The 11,771-nt window shown below is 34.6% G+C and overlaps 1 long non-coding RNA gene across 1 annotated transcript in view; it reads right to left on the reverse strand.

Annotated features, from left to right (window-relative positions):
- The window catches only part of LOC120889265 (uncharacterized), a 218,286-nt gene extending 207,959 nt beyond the window's left edge, over positions 1-10,327 (reverse strand). The window contains exon 1 of the long non-coding RNA XR_005733171.2: positions 10,081-10,327. This is a non-coding gene — a long non-coding RNA (uncharacterized LOC120889265). The remainder of the gene's footprint in view (positions 1-10,080) is intronic.
- Between the last annotated feature and the right edge of the window lie 1,444 nt (positions 10,328-11,771).

The following is an 11,771-nucleotide window of genomic DNA, read 5'->3' on the forward strand; positions in this document are numbered from 1 at the left end:
CAAATCCCAAGTCCGGAAAACAACTACAATTAACATTTTAGTGTACTTCTTTCTCATATTAATTTTCACATTTTTTATTTATGGACTTATGACTCATTTAAAATTTGTTGGTAATATATCTTCTTGAGAGCATTTTTCCTCACCCTTAAACACTTCAAAAATATGATTTTCATAATGAGAAAACATGGATGACCATAATTTATTTAACGAAATCCTTGTTGTCAAATATTTAAATGGTTTAATTTTTTGCGGTTTGAATAATGTTGTTATGAACAACTCTGTATATAAATCACTGTCCTCAGCTCTTATTATTTCCTTAGGATATATTCTTAGAAGTGAAATTCTTTTTTAAGTGGTGTAAATCCATTTGAAAAGCTTGATACACATTTTTAAAGGTAAAAGAAAAAAAAAACAATGACAATAAGTTTGATGGGTCAAAAAATGATGCCTTATTGTTTCAATTTGTAGTTTTCAAATATGATTAGTGACATAGAATGTGTTTTGTTATGTTTATCAGCCATCTTAATTTGTCTTCTGTGAATTATCTATTTGTATTCCTTACCTCTTTTTCTATGGGAGTGTTACAGTCAATTTCCCCTTAAAATGTATGAATTTTGTCTGTTATAGATATTAACCCTTCATCTGCCTCATTTATATTCCTAATTTGTCCTGTCTTTTTAATTGATTCCTGCTGGTTTGGGGTAGTCAAATATTTATGATATTTCATAAAGTTTACTCTATCAATCATTGAATGTTCCTTTTTTTATTATTTACATGCTAAAAAGTTTCTATCCATTCTAAACTGACCTATACTAAATTAAATTTTGTCATTAAAAAATTCTTTTAATATAATACACAGCAAAGGTGAGGTTCTCACTAGACTATGGCATAATCTCTTTTCTCCTAAAGAAAATAGTATAGTCATGGAAAACTATTGGTAAGCAATAACTATAATTCAATGTAATGAACTGTGGCCCATGTTAGACACTCAGAATATATTTTGGGGTTGAATGCATGGTTTTCCCATTTTCAAAACAACCAAGAAGAAGCATATATTTGAAACTCAGTTACTCAGATAGCCATGCTAATTCTTCCCATTTTGTGGATTCTGAAAGATAACAAAGTAGACTATTTTTTATCAAATTTTATATAATATTTTAAAATTCTTTGAGACAGGTACCTATACTCAATAAGCTTAGACTGGGGCCATAAACATACTATTTAGAATATTCCATATATCTACCCTCTTCCAAGCTCTGCATCCAAATTCACTGATCTAGCATATAATAGCAGATCTTCTCTTCTGCTTACAGCATACACACTATAGGCATTAATAAAACATTTTTAGAGAAATCTTATCCAGATTTGAGAGAAGCACAATCTCAATGTCATGAATTCTTCAGACAGTTCTGAATCAATAAAAATAATATAGGTTTTAGAGTACAGCCGTTTTGTGTGATGAAACATTTAATGATCATACACACCTTGGCTGATTTTGTGCAGAGAGCATATACTAGTAAACACCTCATCTGTGCCCCATTTTTCATTTATTATACTCATAAACCTTGAGAAAATTTAAGATCTGCTTGCTATTTAATAACATCTAAAATTTTCCATGATATTAAACCTGTAATCTGGATTCTCTGGCCCTGACTTCTGAAACTCAAGTGTTAGATATCTAGAGTTATATAGATACAGTGAAAAATGAGTTCAGCTTCTTGAAAAATCTATCAAAACAGGAAACATCTTGAAATAAATAGTTATGGCTTAACAGGTACAACATCAACTTTTGCATCTTTGATCTTGGCATGAAATAATATTCTTAAAGTGATAAATAAAGAAATACCCTTCTCTTGTTCTCTTTAAAAGAAGTATTTTTGTTCAAATCATCACAAAACAAATGTTTATAAGATAATTATGTGCTCGCCAAATGCTGATATTCTCATCAAATATCTGCCTCTGTGGAATAAAACATGTGTCCTTCTCATGGGTAACTGCCCATTTTAGCCTTCACTTGACAAACAATACAAAGGAAGTGTTTCATACTTAGCAGGCCAAAAAAGAAAAAGACAAGATAATACAAATGGAAGAAATCATTTACAGTAGAAGGGGTAGAGAGAGAAAAGGGGAGGGGAGGGGAGGGGAGGGGGGATAGTAGAGAATAGGACTGACAGCAGAATACATCAGACACTAGAAAGGCAATATGTCAATCAATGGAAGGGTAACTGATGTGATACAGCAATCTGTATACGGGGTAAAGTTGGGAGTTCATAACCTGCTTGAATCAAACTGTGAAATATGATGTATTAAGAACTATGTAATGTTTTGAACGACCAACAATAAAAAAAAAAGAAAGCCACCAAAAAAAAAAAAAGAAAAAGAAAAATTTATGTAGGCCTATAAACAATGGATTTAACCTTTCAATAAACTCCCCTCTTCTAAAAAACAAAGGTTCGAGCAAGAGAAAAATGTGATGGATAGCTACTCACAGCATCTTAAGTTCATTTTGTATGCACTGAATTTCCTCTCATTGAATTTATTCTAGGAATGTTTCTGCCCAAACTGGGACAAGCATTCCACTAAAACAAAACATACCCTTAAGGAAATGGCCTTTAATAATTGACCTCATGGACCAAAAAAATTTCTCATGAATGAAAGAATTTTATTTTATTTCCCTTAAATATCATAAAAGCAAACAAATACAGAAAAATTGAAATCTGTCCTGTACCTTAAATATTTCACTTTTTTAATTTTGGCTACTAGAGATTGAGCTCAGGGATACTCAGCTACTGAGCCACATGCCCAGCCAGCACTTTTTTTTGTATTTTATTTAGAGACAGGGTCTCACAGAGTTTCTTAGTGCCTTGTTGTTGCTAAGGCTGGCTTTGAACCCATGATCCTCCTATCTCAGCCTCCTGCACCACTGTGCCCGGCTTCACTTATTTTAACATGTTAATCTTTTTAAAAGGCAACATTCCTTGCAGCCAACAATATAATTGTTCTAGTCAGCTTTTTCACTGCAGTGACCAAAAGACCTGACAAGAACAATTTTAGAAAGGGAGATTATTTTGAGGCTCATGGCTTCAGAGGTCTCAGTCCATAGGCAGCCTACTCCTTTCTCAATGAGATCTGAGGTAAAGCAGAACATCAGGACAGAAATATGTGGCAGAGGAAAACAGCTGGGAACATGGCACCAGGAAGCACAAAAAGAGTTCCTCGACAGGGACAAAATATATACCCCAAAGGCACTCCCCCAATGACCCACCTCTTCCAGCTACATCCTACCTGCCTTCAGTTACCACCCCGTTAATCCCTCTCAAGAGATTAATTCTGAGGTTGAATTAAGGCTCTCATAACCAATAATTTCACCTCCTTCTTGGATTGTCTCACACATGAGCTTCTGGGGGACACCACAAACCTAAACAATAACAATAGTTTAACTTAGTAAAGCAATGATATGGATATGAATATGTAACTCTATAAGTGCAACCATCTTTTTGCATTTTTGAATTTTAATATCCCAAAAGCCATGGCTAACTAATGATGCTATCAATCTCATTTCACCCATTTCATTTGACATTAAGTATGGTAGACAATAAGCTTAGCAATTCACATTTCTCTCCTTTGCGGGTCTCTTTTAGTTTCCAAACCATTCCACTTTCAAGGACAATGATATACAGCTGTTTGCCTCCCACATATCATTACCACCCTCCATGAGACTATGCTGACAGAGCCAAGAAAAGCAGAGAGTTGTGCACTTATTAAGTTAAATTAATGATATCATACTGTCAATCAAGGCAATTCAGGCAAGGATAAACTATTGGGATTTTCCAAAAATCAACAAATAAGTATGCAACCTGTTAGCTCTATACACAAGGCTGGGCAAAGTTCAAAAGTTGAATGACAATGATCACTGTAATCACATAGCATTGGTCATAGAAATAAATCACAGTCACTGCATCCAAAGTGTCTGGCCATCATCTCATGAAGGGTTCCACTTGCCATAATGCTGAAGCACAGAACCTATCAAATGAGTGACAAAGAAGCTGGGCCACTAACTTCAATTTTCATCATTCTTTGAACTACACACTCCCAAGGGTTTCTGACTTAGACACCTCTAGGCTATCTACTCTAACATAAAGAATCTTAGAAGTTCTTGAGAGTCAATTATTAAAAGGGTGCTGATTTTAAGAGTTTTAAATTGTTGTTGGACCAAAGTTAGGCACTCATTTCAGAGTGCAGGTTCTTATAACTTTTTTAAGCAACACCTATTTATAGGTATCAAATTTGTTCCTCTGTCAGAACAACAGAGCTAGATAAATTTTACTCACTGATTGGTAACTTAGCAGTCACACTCCATTAAAAAAATGCATTTCTATCATCACACAAGTTCAATGACACAAAGGGAAATAATATATATTGTGGTAGTTAACATGACTTTGAATTTAACCCCGGATCTTCCCATTAGTAACATTGGGCAAGCTATTTAATATCTGAGCATCATTTTCTGCAGCTGTTTACCTCAGAGGGATTAAATAACTGTATATTACCTGGCATATTCTAAACACTCAAAAAATGGCAGCCTGTAGTGTTAAAGGTGTTGGTGGTAGTGTCTAGGGTAGTCCACATATTCTTGAATATTCCTTCCATCAAAATGTAGAAATACATTTCCCCTTGAATACGAGTGAGCCTTAGTAACTCTCTTTTATCACAATATCATAGAAATGACAGCGTGACTTCAGAGGTTATAAGAAAGCAAATACAGCTTCTGCCTGTTTCTGTCTCTTAATCTGTCTCTCTCTATGAACAACTTCCAGACATGTGAATGAGACTTGAGATGACTTTAGCCTCTAAACCTCCCGGAACTGACACCCAGTTGAACATAGATGAATTGTTCTCCTAAAGCACTGTCCAAATCACAAATTCATAAGCAAAATAAATGCTGTTGCTGTTGTTTCAAGCCACTAAGGTCTTTTTGTTATATAGCAACATATAAATGGAACATCATCTAAACAAAAAGGAGACTGGTCACCAAAATCTAGCAGAATTGTCACTTCCTTTGTACGCTAAGTTATAAATCACTATCACCACCACAGTAAATAATTGTCCAAAAATATCTAGCTTACAAATCAGTTTCTTTTTATTTATTTATTTATATTTTTTTTATGTGGTGCTGAGGATCGAACCCAGGGCCTCACATGTGCTAGGCGAGTGCTCTACCACTGAGCTACAACCCCAGCCCCACAAATCAGTTTGTTAAGAATCATCTCACTAGATGCCTATAACAACTCTAAAGATAAGAATGATCACCAACTCATTTTATAGAATAAAAAGTTCAGAGGTTAGCTAATTTACACAAAATCATTTAATAAGTGATGGAGTCAATTTTGGATTCTAAGTGTTAATCTTTATCTCTCTTTATCTTGGATTCTCCTGTATTAATCATTTTCTTCCCCAGGGCCAGTAAATGTCATCTTTGGTGGTCATTTGTATAGGATTTCTGTAAGTTTACTTTCAAAACAATGATTGACAATGCAGTAGATTTGGGATACAGAAAAAGTTCTTTTCCATCAAATAGCTAATAATAGGAGAGGTAGCTAGAAGCATGTGACACTATATGAAAGTCATAAAAATGGCAATGATACAACACAAATATCTATAGCAAATATTGCCCTTGAAGAATCACTCTCAAGAACTAGCAATAATAGCACTGTTACATGGTTGAGGTATCTGTCAGGCATGGAAAGAGCTGCTTGGAACAGATTAAAGGTCAAAGGATAAAGTGCTAGAAAAAGAGCTTTCATTATTTTCATCCCTCAGCAATAGGAAGCACATGGCTACGTGTAGGAACCAACTCATATTTAAAATTGGAGGTGCTAAACAAAATAATAATTTGGGAAGCTCTGAGCAGTTGAAAAGACAGAGGACAAAAACCAGACGTTTCTGATTTTTTCCTCAGCACCACATAAAAAAATAAAAATTAATAAATTTTTCTCTAAAATCTTGTTAACATTCTAAGGGTAAAATAACAGTATAATTTTATTTTATAGTACTGGGATTAAACCCAGGAGTGCTTACCACTGAGTTACATCTCCAGCCCGTTTTATTTTTGAGACAGGGTCTTGATAAGTTGCCAAGGCTGGCCTTGAACTCACAATCCTCCTGCCTCAGCCTCCCAAGTATATGGGATTACAGACATGTACCACTACGTGTAATATTTTTTCATACATGAACTATTACTTCCTTTCTTTACTTCCCCCTCCTTCCAGGTTTTTGACTTTGGATAATTTTAACCCAATGAAATGGTAAGAGTTAATAAATGAGCTGATATTTATTGAGCTCTAAATTGTAGACCAGGCACATCCTTCAAGGATTTTACATGTGGGTATTTAATCCCCAAAACAAAACTCTGGTATATGCACTGCCACTGACCCCATTTTAAGATGTGGGAATGGGGGCACAGAGGTTCAGAATGTGTCACCAAGGTCAAAGTGCCCTTGATACTTGGCAGAGGTGGTGCTGGAACAGGCAGTCATCTCTAAAGGGCATCCTCTTAACCTCTACTCTATACTGCATCACATAAAGTACTTTGCCACATGTTAATATCATTAGAGGATGCAATGAAAGAGAAGCTTTAATTTTCCTTTCTAGATGATATTTTATGCAAATAATGCTAGAAATTCTTTAGATCTTTTCTCAGTGTGAGCACGGATTACGTCCATGTCATTTTCTCTGTACTTTGCCAAGCATATAATCTCAGGCACCTGGTGTTTGCAAAATACAATTTTATAATGATAAATGGATGTGAGCTACATTCAATATTATTAATATAAGGTATTTTTCATTGTACAATTAGCAATTTCTTTATGCATAAAATAGTTTGTTTCCACTGTTAGGATACATAAATATGTAAATGTTAAGTGTGAGGTAATTTAAGTCATACGATATCAATCCTGGAAATATAAATCCATATTTTCTTTAGGGAAATGTTGCATTTTGCCCATTTAAAGCTGAATGACTTTGTGCTGTCAGTGCAATACAAAAAGTTATTCTCATTTTGTCTCTTCTCGCAATATGTTATCAAGGATACAAGTGTTTATAAGGCAGAGATTTACAGAGCTCATAGTCAGCTGGATTTTAGCTTATATGTCAACCAGATGAATTTTTATCACTCTAATGTCTATATAGTTGATAGCTGTAGTCAGATAACAATAGAAAAGTAATAGTGCTGGCAGGCATATGATCAAGCTAGGAAGTCATATCTATCTAATGGGTAAGAATTGTCCCCTGTGAAATATTTAAAACATTAGACCTCAAACAATGAGTTTCATTAATTTGGAAACTAATAAAACTAGCACCACAAAGGGGCTTCACAAAATTAACCTAGGAAACAGTCTTAAAACTTTGACCTACCTAGGATAACCTTCCAACCCTCTGCTATTATGGGGTCATCTAGGTGATGTCAAGCAGGAAGGACAATCTCCCTGTCTGAATAGAAAAGAGAACCAGGCTTTTTGTCTCTCAGGGTAAAACAGGACAGGCACAGGAGACTTCTATTTATTCCTCCAACCCCTTGTCTTGACTGTAAAAAGATTCTTTGCTGAAGAATAATAAAGGTCACTTTGAAGAAAATAGAGGAAGAGTCCCACTCCTAGTCATCTGAGGATCCCCTTTGTAAATGCTCTGGGAATTTTCTGGTTGTTATTAGTGCCTCCAATATTTTTCTTCTCCCCTTGAACATGGGCACAGTACAGCTTTTGTTTGCCAGCTTGTGCCTATGTGGGTAAGAAGTTCACTCCTCCCAGAGAAGATAGATTAGCAAGTGGCTACATATTTTTTTTTTGCCAAAGATAGTTCATAATAATAGCAAAGAGAAAGCTTTCTGTAGCTCTAGAGAGAAAATGAAGGTAGTTTAGTGAGAAAAAGGAGTAGATATTCAATAATTCTATATAACAAAATAATTAACATGATTTTTATCTGTCTTTTGGTAGACTATATACATGTCACTTATTCTCTGCATTTAACAGAAATTAAATGTTAATTCCCAAAGCACAATCCCCCGCCCATTCTGTAGCTACCAATCATAAAGGCTATTGTATATTAGATAGCTCCTTCTCTATTGTATTTTTAAATCTCCTTTACACTCATCATATTCATTACCTTTTTTATAAAACCATGCTTTTCCTTTTAATAAAATAGACTCTATGCTACAGTTTTCTTTCAGTCCCAACCAAGATATTCAGCCTTTTATATTTCCAAACATTATCTGTATTGTTGCATCTAGCGATCAGATTCTATTAATTAGAATTTTTTCATTTTATTTTTCGGTCCTACCAGATCAGCTCAAGTTATTAGAGATGGGAGGTTTAAGCATTGCAGGCACCAGTGACATCATGGTTACCATAGAAATAAAAATCTAGCAACAATAATACTAGGTTTCTCTCTTTAAAAGATGTGTTACATTGCTAGTGTTCAAATCTTCCACCCGCAGGTAAAACCTCAGAAGCTCCCTCTCATTACATAACGTATACTATTCCAAACATTCTCTGAATTTTAAAAAAAAGGAGAAGGAAAAAAAGATAATGAAAAAAAATGGGTTCTCTATTTTCAATCTGTCAACTTACATAATTAGTCACAGGTACTTCAAAGCCCTAAATGAAGATAAGGTAAACAAAATATAGACTTAAAACCCAGAGATAAATAAAAACTCAATTACATGTTATACATGGTCACATTGGTTTATTATATCAGGAACTAAATAAAAAATTATGAGATTCCTAGACATGAAGCCTTTCTTCCTTCTACAAACTAGTTCTAGATTCCTTTTTATACCATTTTAATTAGTGCCTAAAAACCAGAGTATACCTTTAGAGTATTTCTATTATAAAAGCAGGGAAAGAGAGCTTACTGTGAGCTGTTTTTCACCTGCTACTTGAATTCTTATGGTGAGCCATCTGCTTTTACACTGAATAGCTAGGTGTTTTCTGTCAGTTAAATTTCTGAGAGAATAAAGATTTCTGTCAGAAACCAATTACTCAACCTGATTGTGGCCTGGTAATAGTCAGGTTCCTACTGACTTTGATATAAGCACACACACACACACACACACACACACACACACACACACACACACACACACTCTTCACTCTGTTTAGCACAATGCAACATAGATTCATTTTTGCAATTTTAAAATTCTAATTTATATTCATTTTCCTTCTCTCTCCCTGCTTGGTCCCCTCCTCTGCCTGCCTGCCTGTGAGAAAAGCTGTGGCTAGGATTGAGAATGATTTTGAAATAAGTTCAAAACTTGCCAAAATCTCCAACCAGCTTCCATAAATTAATGACTCCTTTAGTAATCAATAACAAGACATGATTTCCCACTGAATTCCAACACTGCAGATCAATCTTCAGTTGCCACTATCTCCACGGCATAGTGTTCCAAAGATTTATGACAGTGGCAAAAGTGCTTTATTGAAATAAAACATGAACCTAATTGAGTACAATCCTGTGCAAATTGAAAAGGTATGTAATGCTATAATTAACGTAATTAGAGACAGAAATTGATTGTCATTACAAATGCAATCAGAGACATTTACATCATATTTGCCACACTAAAGGGCTAGTTGTTTATCAAATATGTGCCCATTTTAACAGTAAAATTGACCCCAAATAACAATATAACAAAACAAACAATGGAATATTCTTTGAATGATTATGACAAACTTTAGGTAGCAACAAACTTATAGCACTGTTGATCCATCAATTTGTCATTTTTATGATTAAGTATGATCACCACAGCTATATAAATCAAGTGGTGATCATCTTTGATCACTGGGGCAATATAAAACGAATGGCTATTTCCATTATCCATTTATTTTGTGCATATTGACATAACCATATTCTCTCTGATCCTTAGATAAACAAGGCTAGCAAACACTATGGTTTGGCTGTTCAAAATGCCACTCTGTCAAAGTCAGACAAATGAGTTGCCACATAGTATGTATAACCACAATCAAACATCTCAGACTATTTCTATAAAATAGCAAGCCTAGCTGGAAAAAAAAAGAAAATTTTACTCACGATTCTAATCTGAGATCACGTAGATAAAATCAAAGCATTTTTTAAAATTCAGGCAAAACCAGTGGTTGGTTTAGAAGTTGTCTGTATCTGGAAGCCAGGGAGTATATATACTCAAATGGAGGGTGAGAAAAGACAGCTCATAGATAGATGGACACTAGCACACGCTTTGCAGATGAGACAAACCTGATTGGTTTCAGGCCATGGATGTTGCAAACGAATGAATCATCAAATAGCCTACTCAATTTTCTCATTGAAACGAAAATAACTGAAGACCAAAATAGCTTGAATTATGATATGAGTAACTATACCAGAATTGTGTTAAAGAGGCCTCAAAGGAATATCACAGGATCCTAAACAGGGCCTAAAACACTGGAACTATGGAGTTGCAAAGGGAATTTCAATATAACTACAACCACTGTGTGTGTGTGTGTGTGTGTGTGTGTGTGTGTGTGTGTGTGTGTTGGGAGGAGAGAAGGCTCTTTCTGCTTCAAGCAGGCTTCCACAGTTGAAAATATCAGGTCTTCTGAAGTCCTCTCAGAGATTCCCATTTAACTAGAATCTTATCATTTATTTATTTGCCAAATGGAGTTTTCCTAGAAAGATGATTTAAACCTTATCCATATACTCAGATCTATTACTCTTATGTATGAATTAATGTAAAGATCATTGATTTAGAGCAATCTTAACATTAGGTCATCTTGATATTTTCAGCACCTCTAAAAGAAAATTTATAATTCATTTTAACACATTAATACTAGCAGGTTTTGAGCCCTCTCCAATCAGGAGAAATTGCCTCATCATTTATTATGACAAGATTATAAAAGTTGGACAATGGTTCTTAATCTATCCCTAAATTAGAAGACTTCAAACTTTTTTTAACCTAAACATACAGAAGAAGTATGTTGGACATCATGACCTTGTACACACAGGCATGTATACATAAAAGTTTCACAAATTGAAACTTACCCTAACTACATATGATGCATAATTCTGTTTTCTACTTTTTTCTATTTTAATTTTTAAATATAATACTTGTGACTGGTAAAATGATTTGATAACCTACAGTTGATCCCCAACCTACAGTTTGAAAAGGCCTGCCCTAGATCGTGTTAATTTTAAGTTTTTAAAAACAATAGCTGCCACTACCACCTAATTGTAACATCCATGAATTCTCATTTGTTCCCTGGGAAGAAATACAATTTTAAGCAAAAACCAAAATCAAACCACACATGTATGTCTCAGCACATAAGACAAGCCAACTGATATATAGAGATCATAATCAGGACCCAAATCGCTTCAATTGAGTATTCATGTGTTAAAACTATGGTAACTGAGCACCTTAACTGTACCATCATTCTAATTTCTCACATGGCTTTACTCCAAGGCCAGAAAAAGACATTTGCCTTAGGACCTCAAGTTACTATTGAAGTGTTACTAAAATTTGAGATGAGAAAGTGAAATAATTTTTAATAGCAACCTCACTTGCATGCACACAGTGAGATCCTTCTATCTCCTCCATTTATTTTCTTCTTTGATTTAATTAAAATGTGGATAATTTCATCTTTTGCCCCTATAATATAGTCATAAATTGGAGCAAGCTATTTAGCTTATGATTTCATACCTGAGCAGTGTTAAATACTGGCAGATGGAAAACGTGATGGTAGCCAGGAAAATACACTAAAGTTGGCTCC

The sequence above is a fragment of the Ictidomys tridecemlineatus genome, chromosome X, assembly GCF_052094955.1.
Source record: "Ictidomys tridecemlineatus isolate mIctTri1 chromosome X, mIctTri1.hap1, whole genome shotgun sequence".
Classification (NCBI taxonomy): Eukaryota; Metazoa; Chordata; class Mammalia; order Rodentia; family Sciuridae; genus Ictidomys; species Ictidomys tridecemlineatus.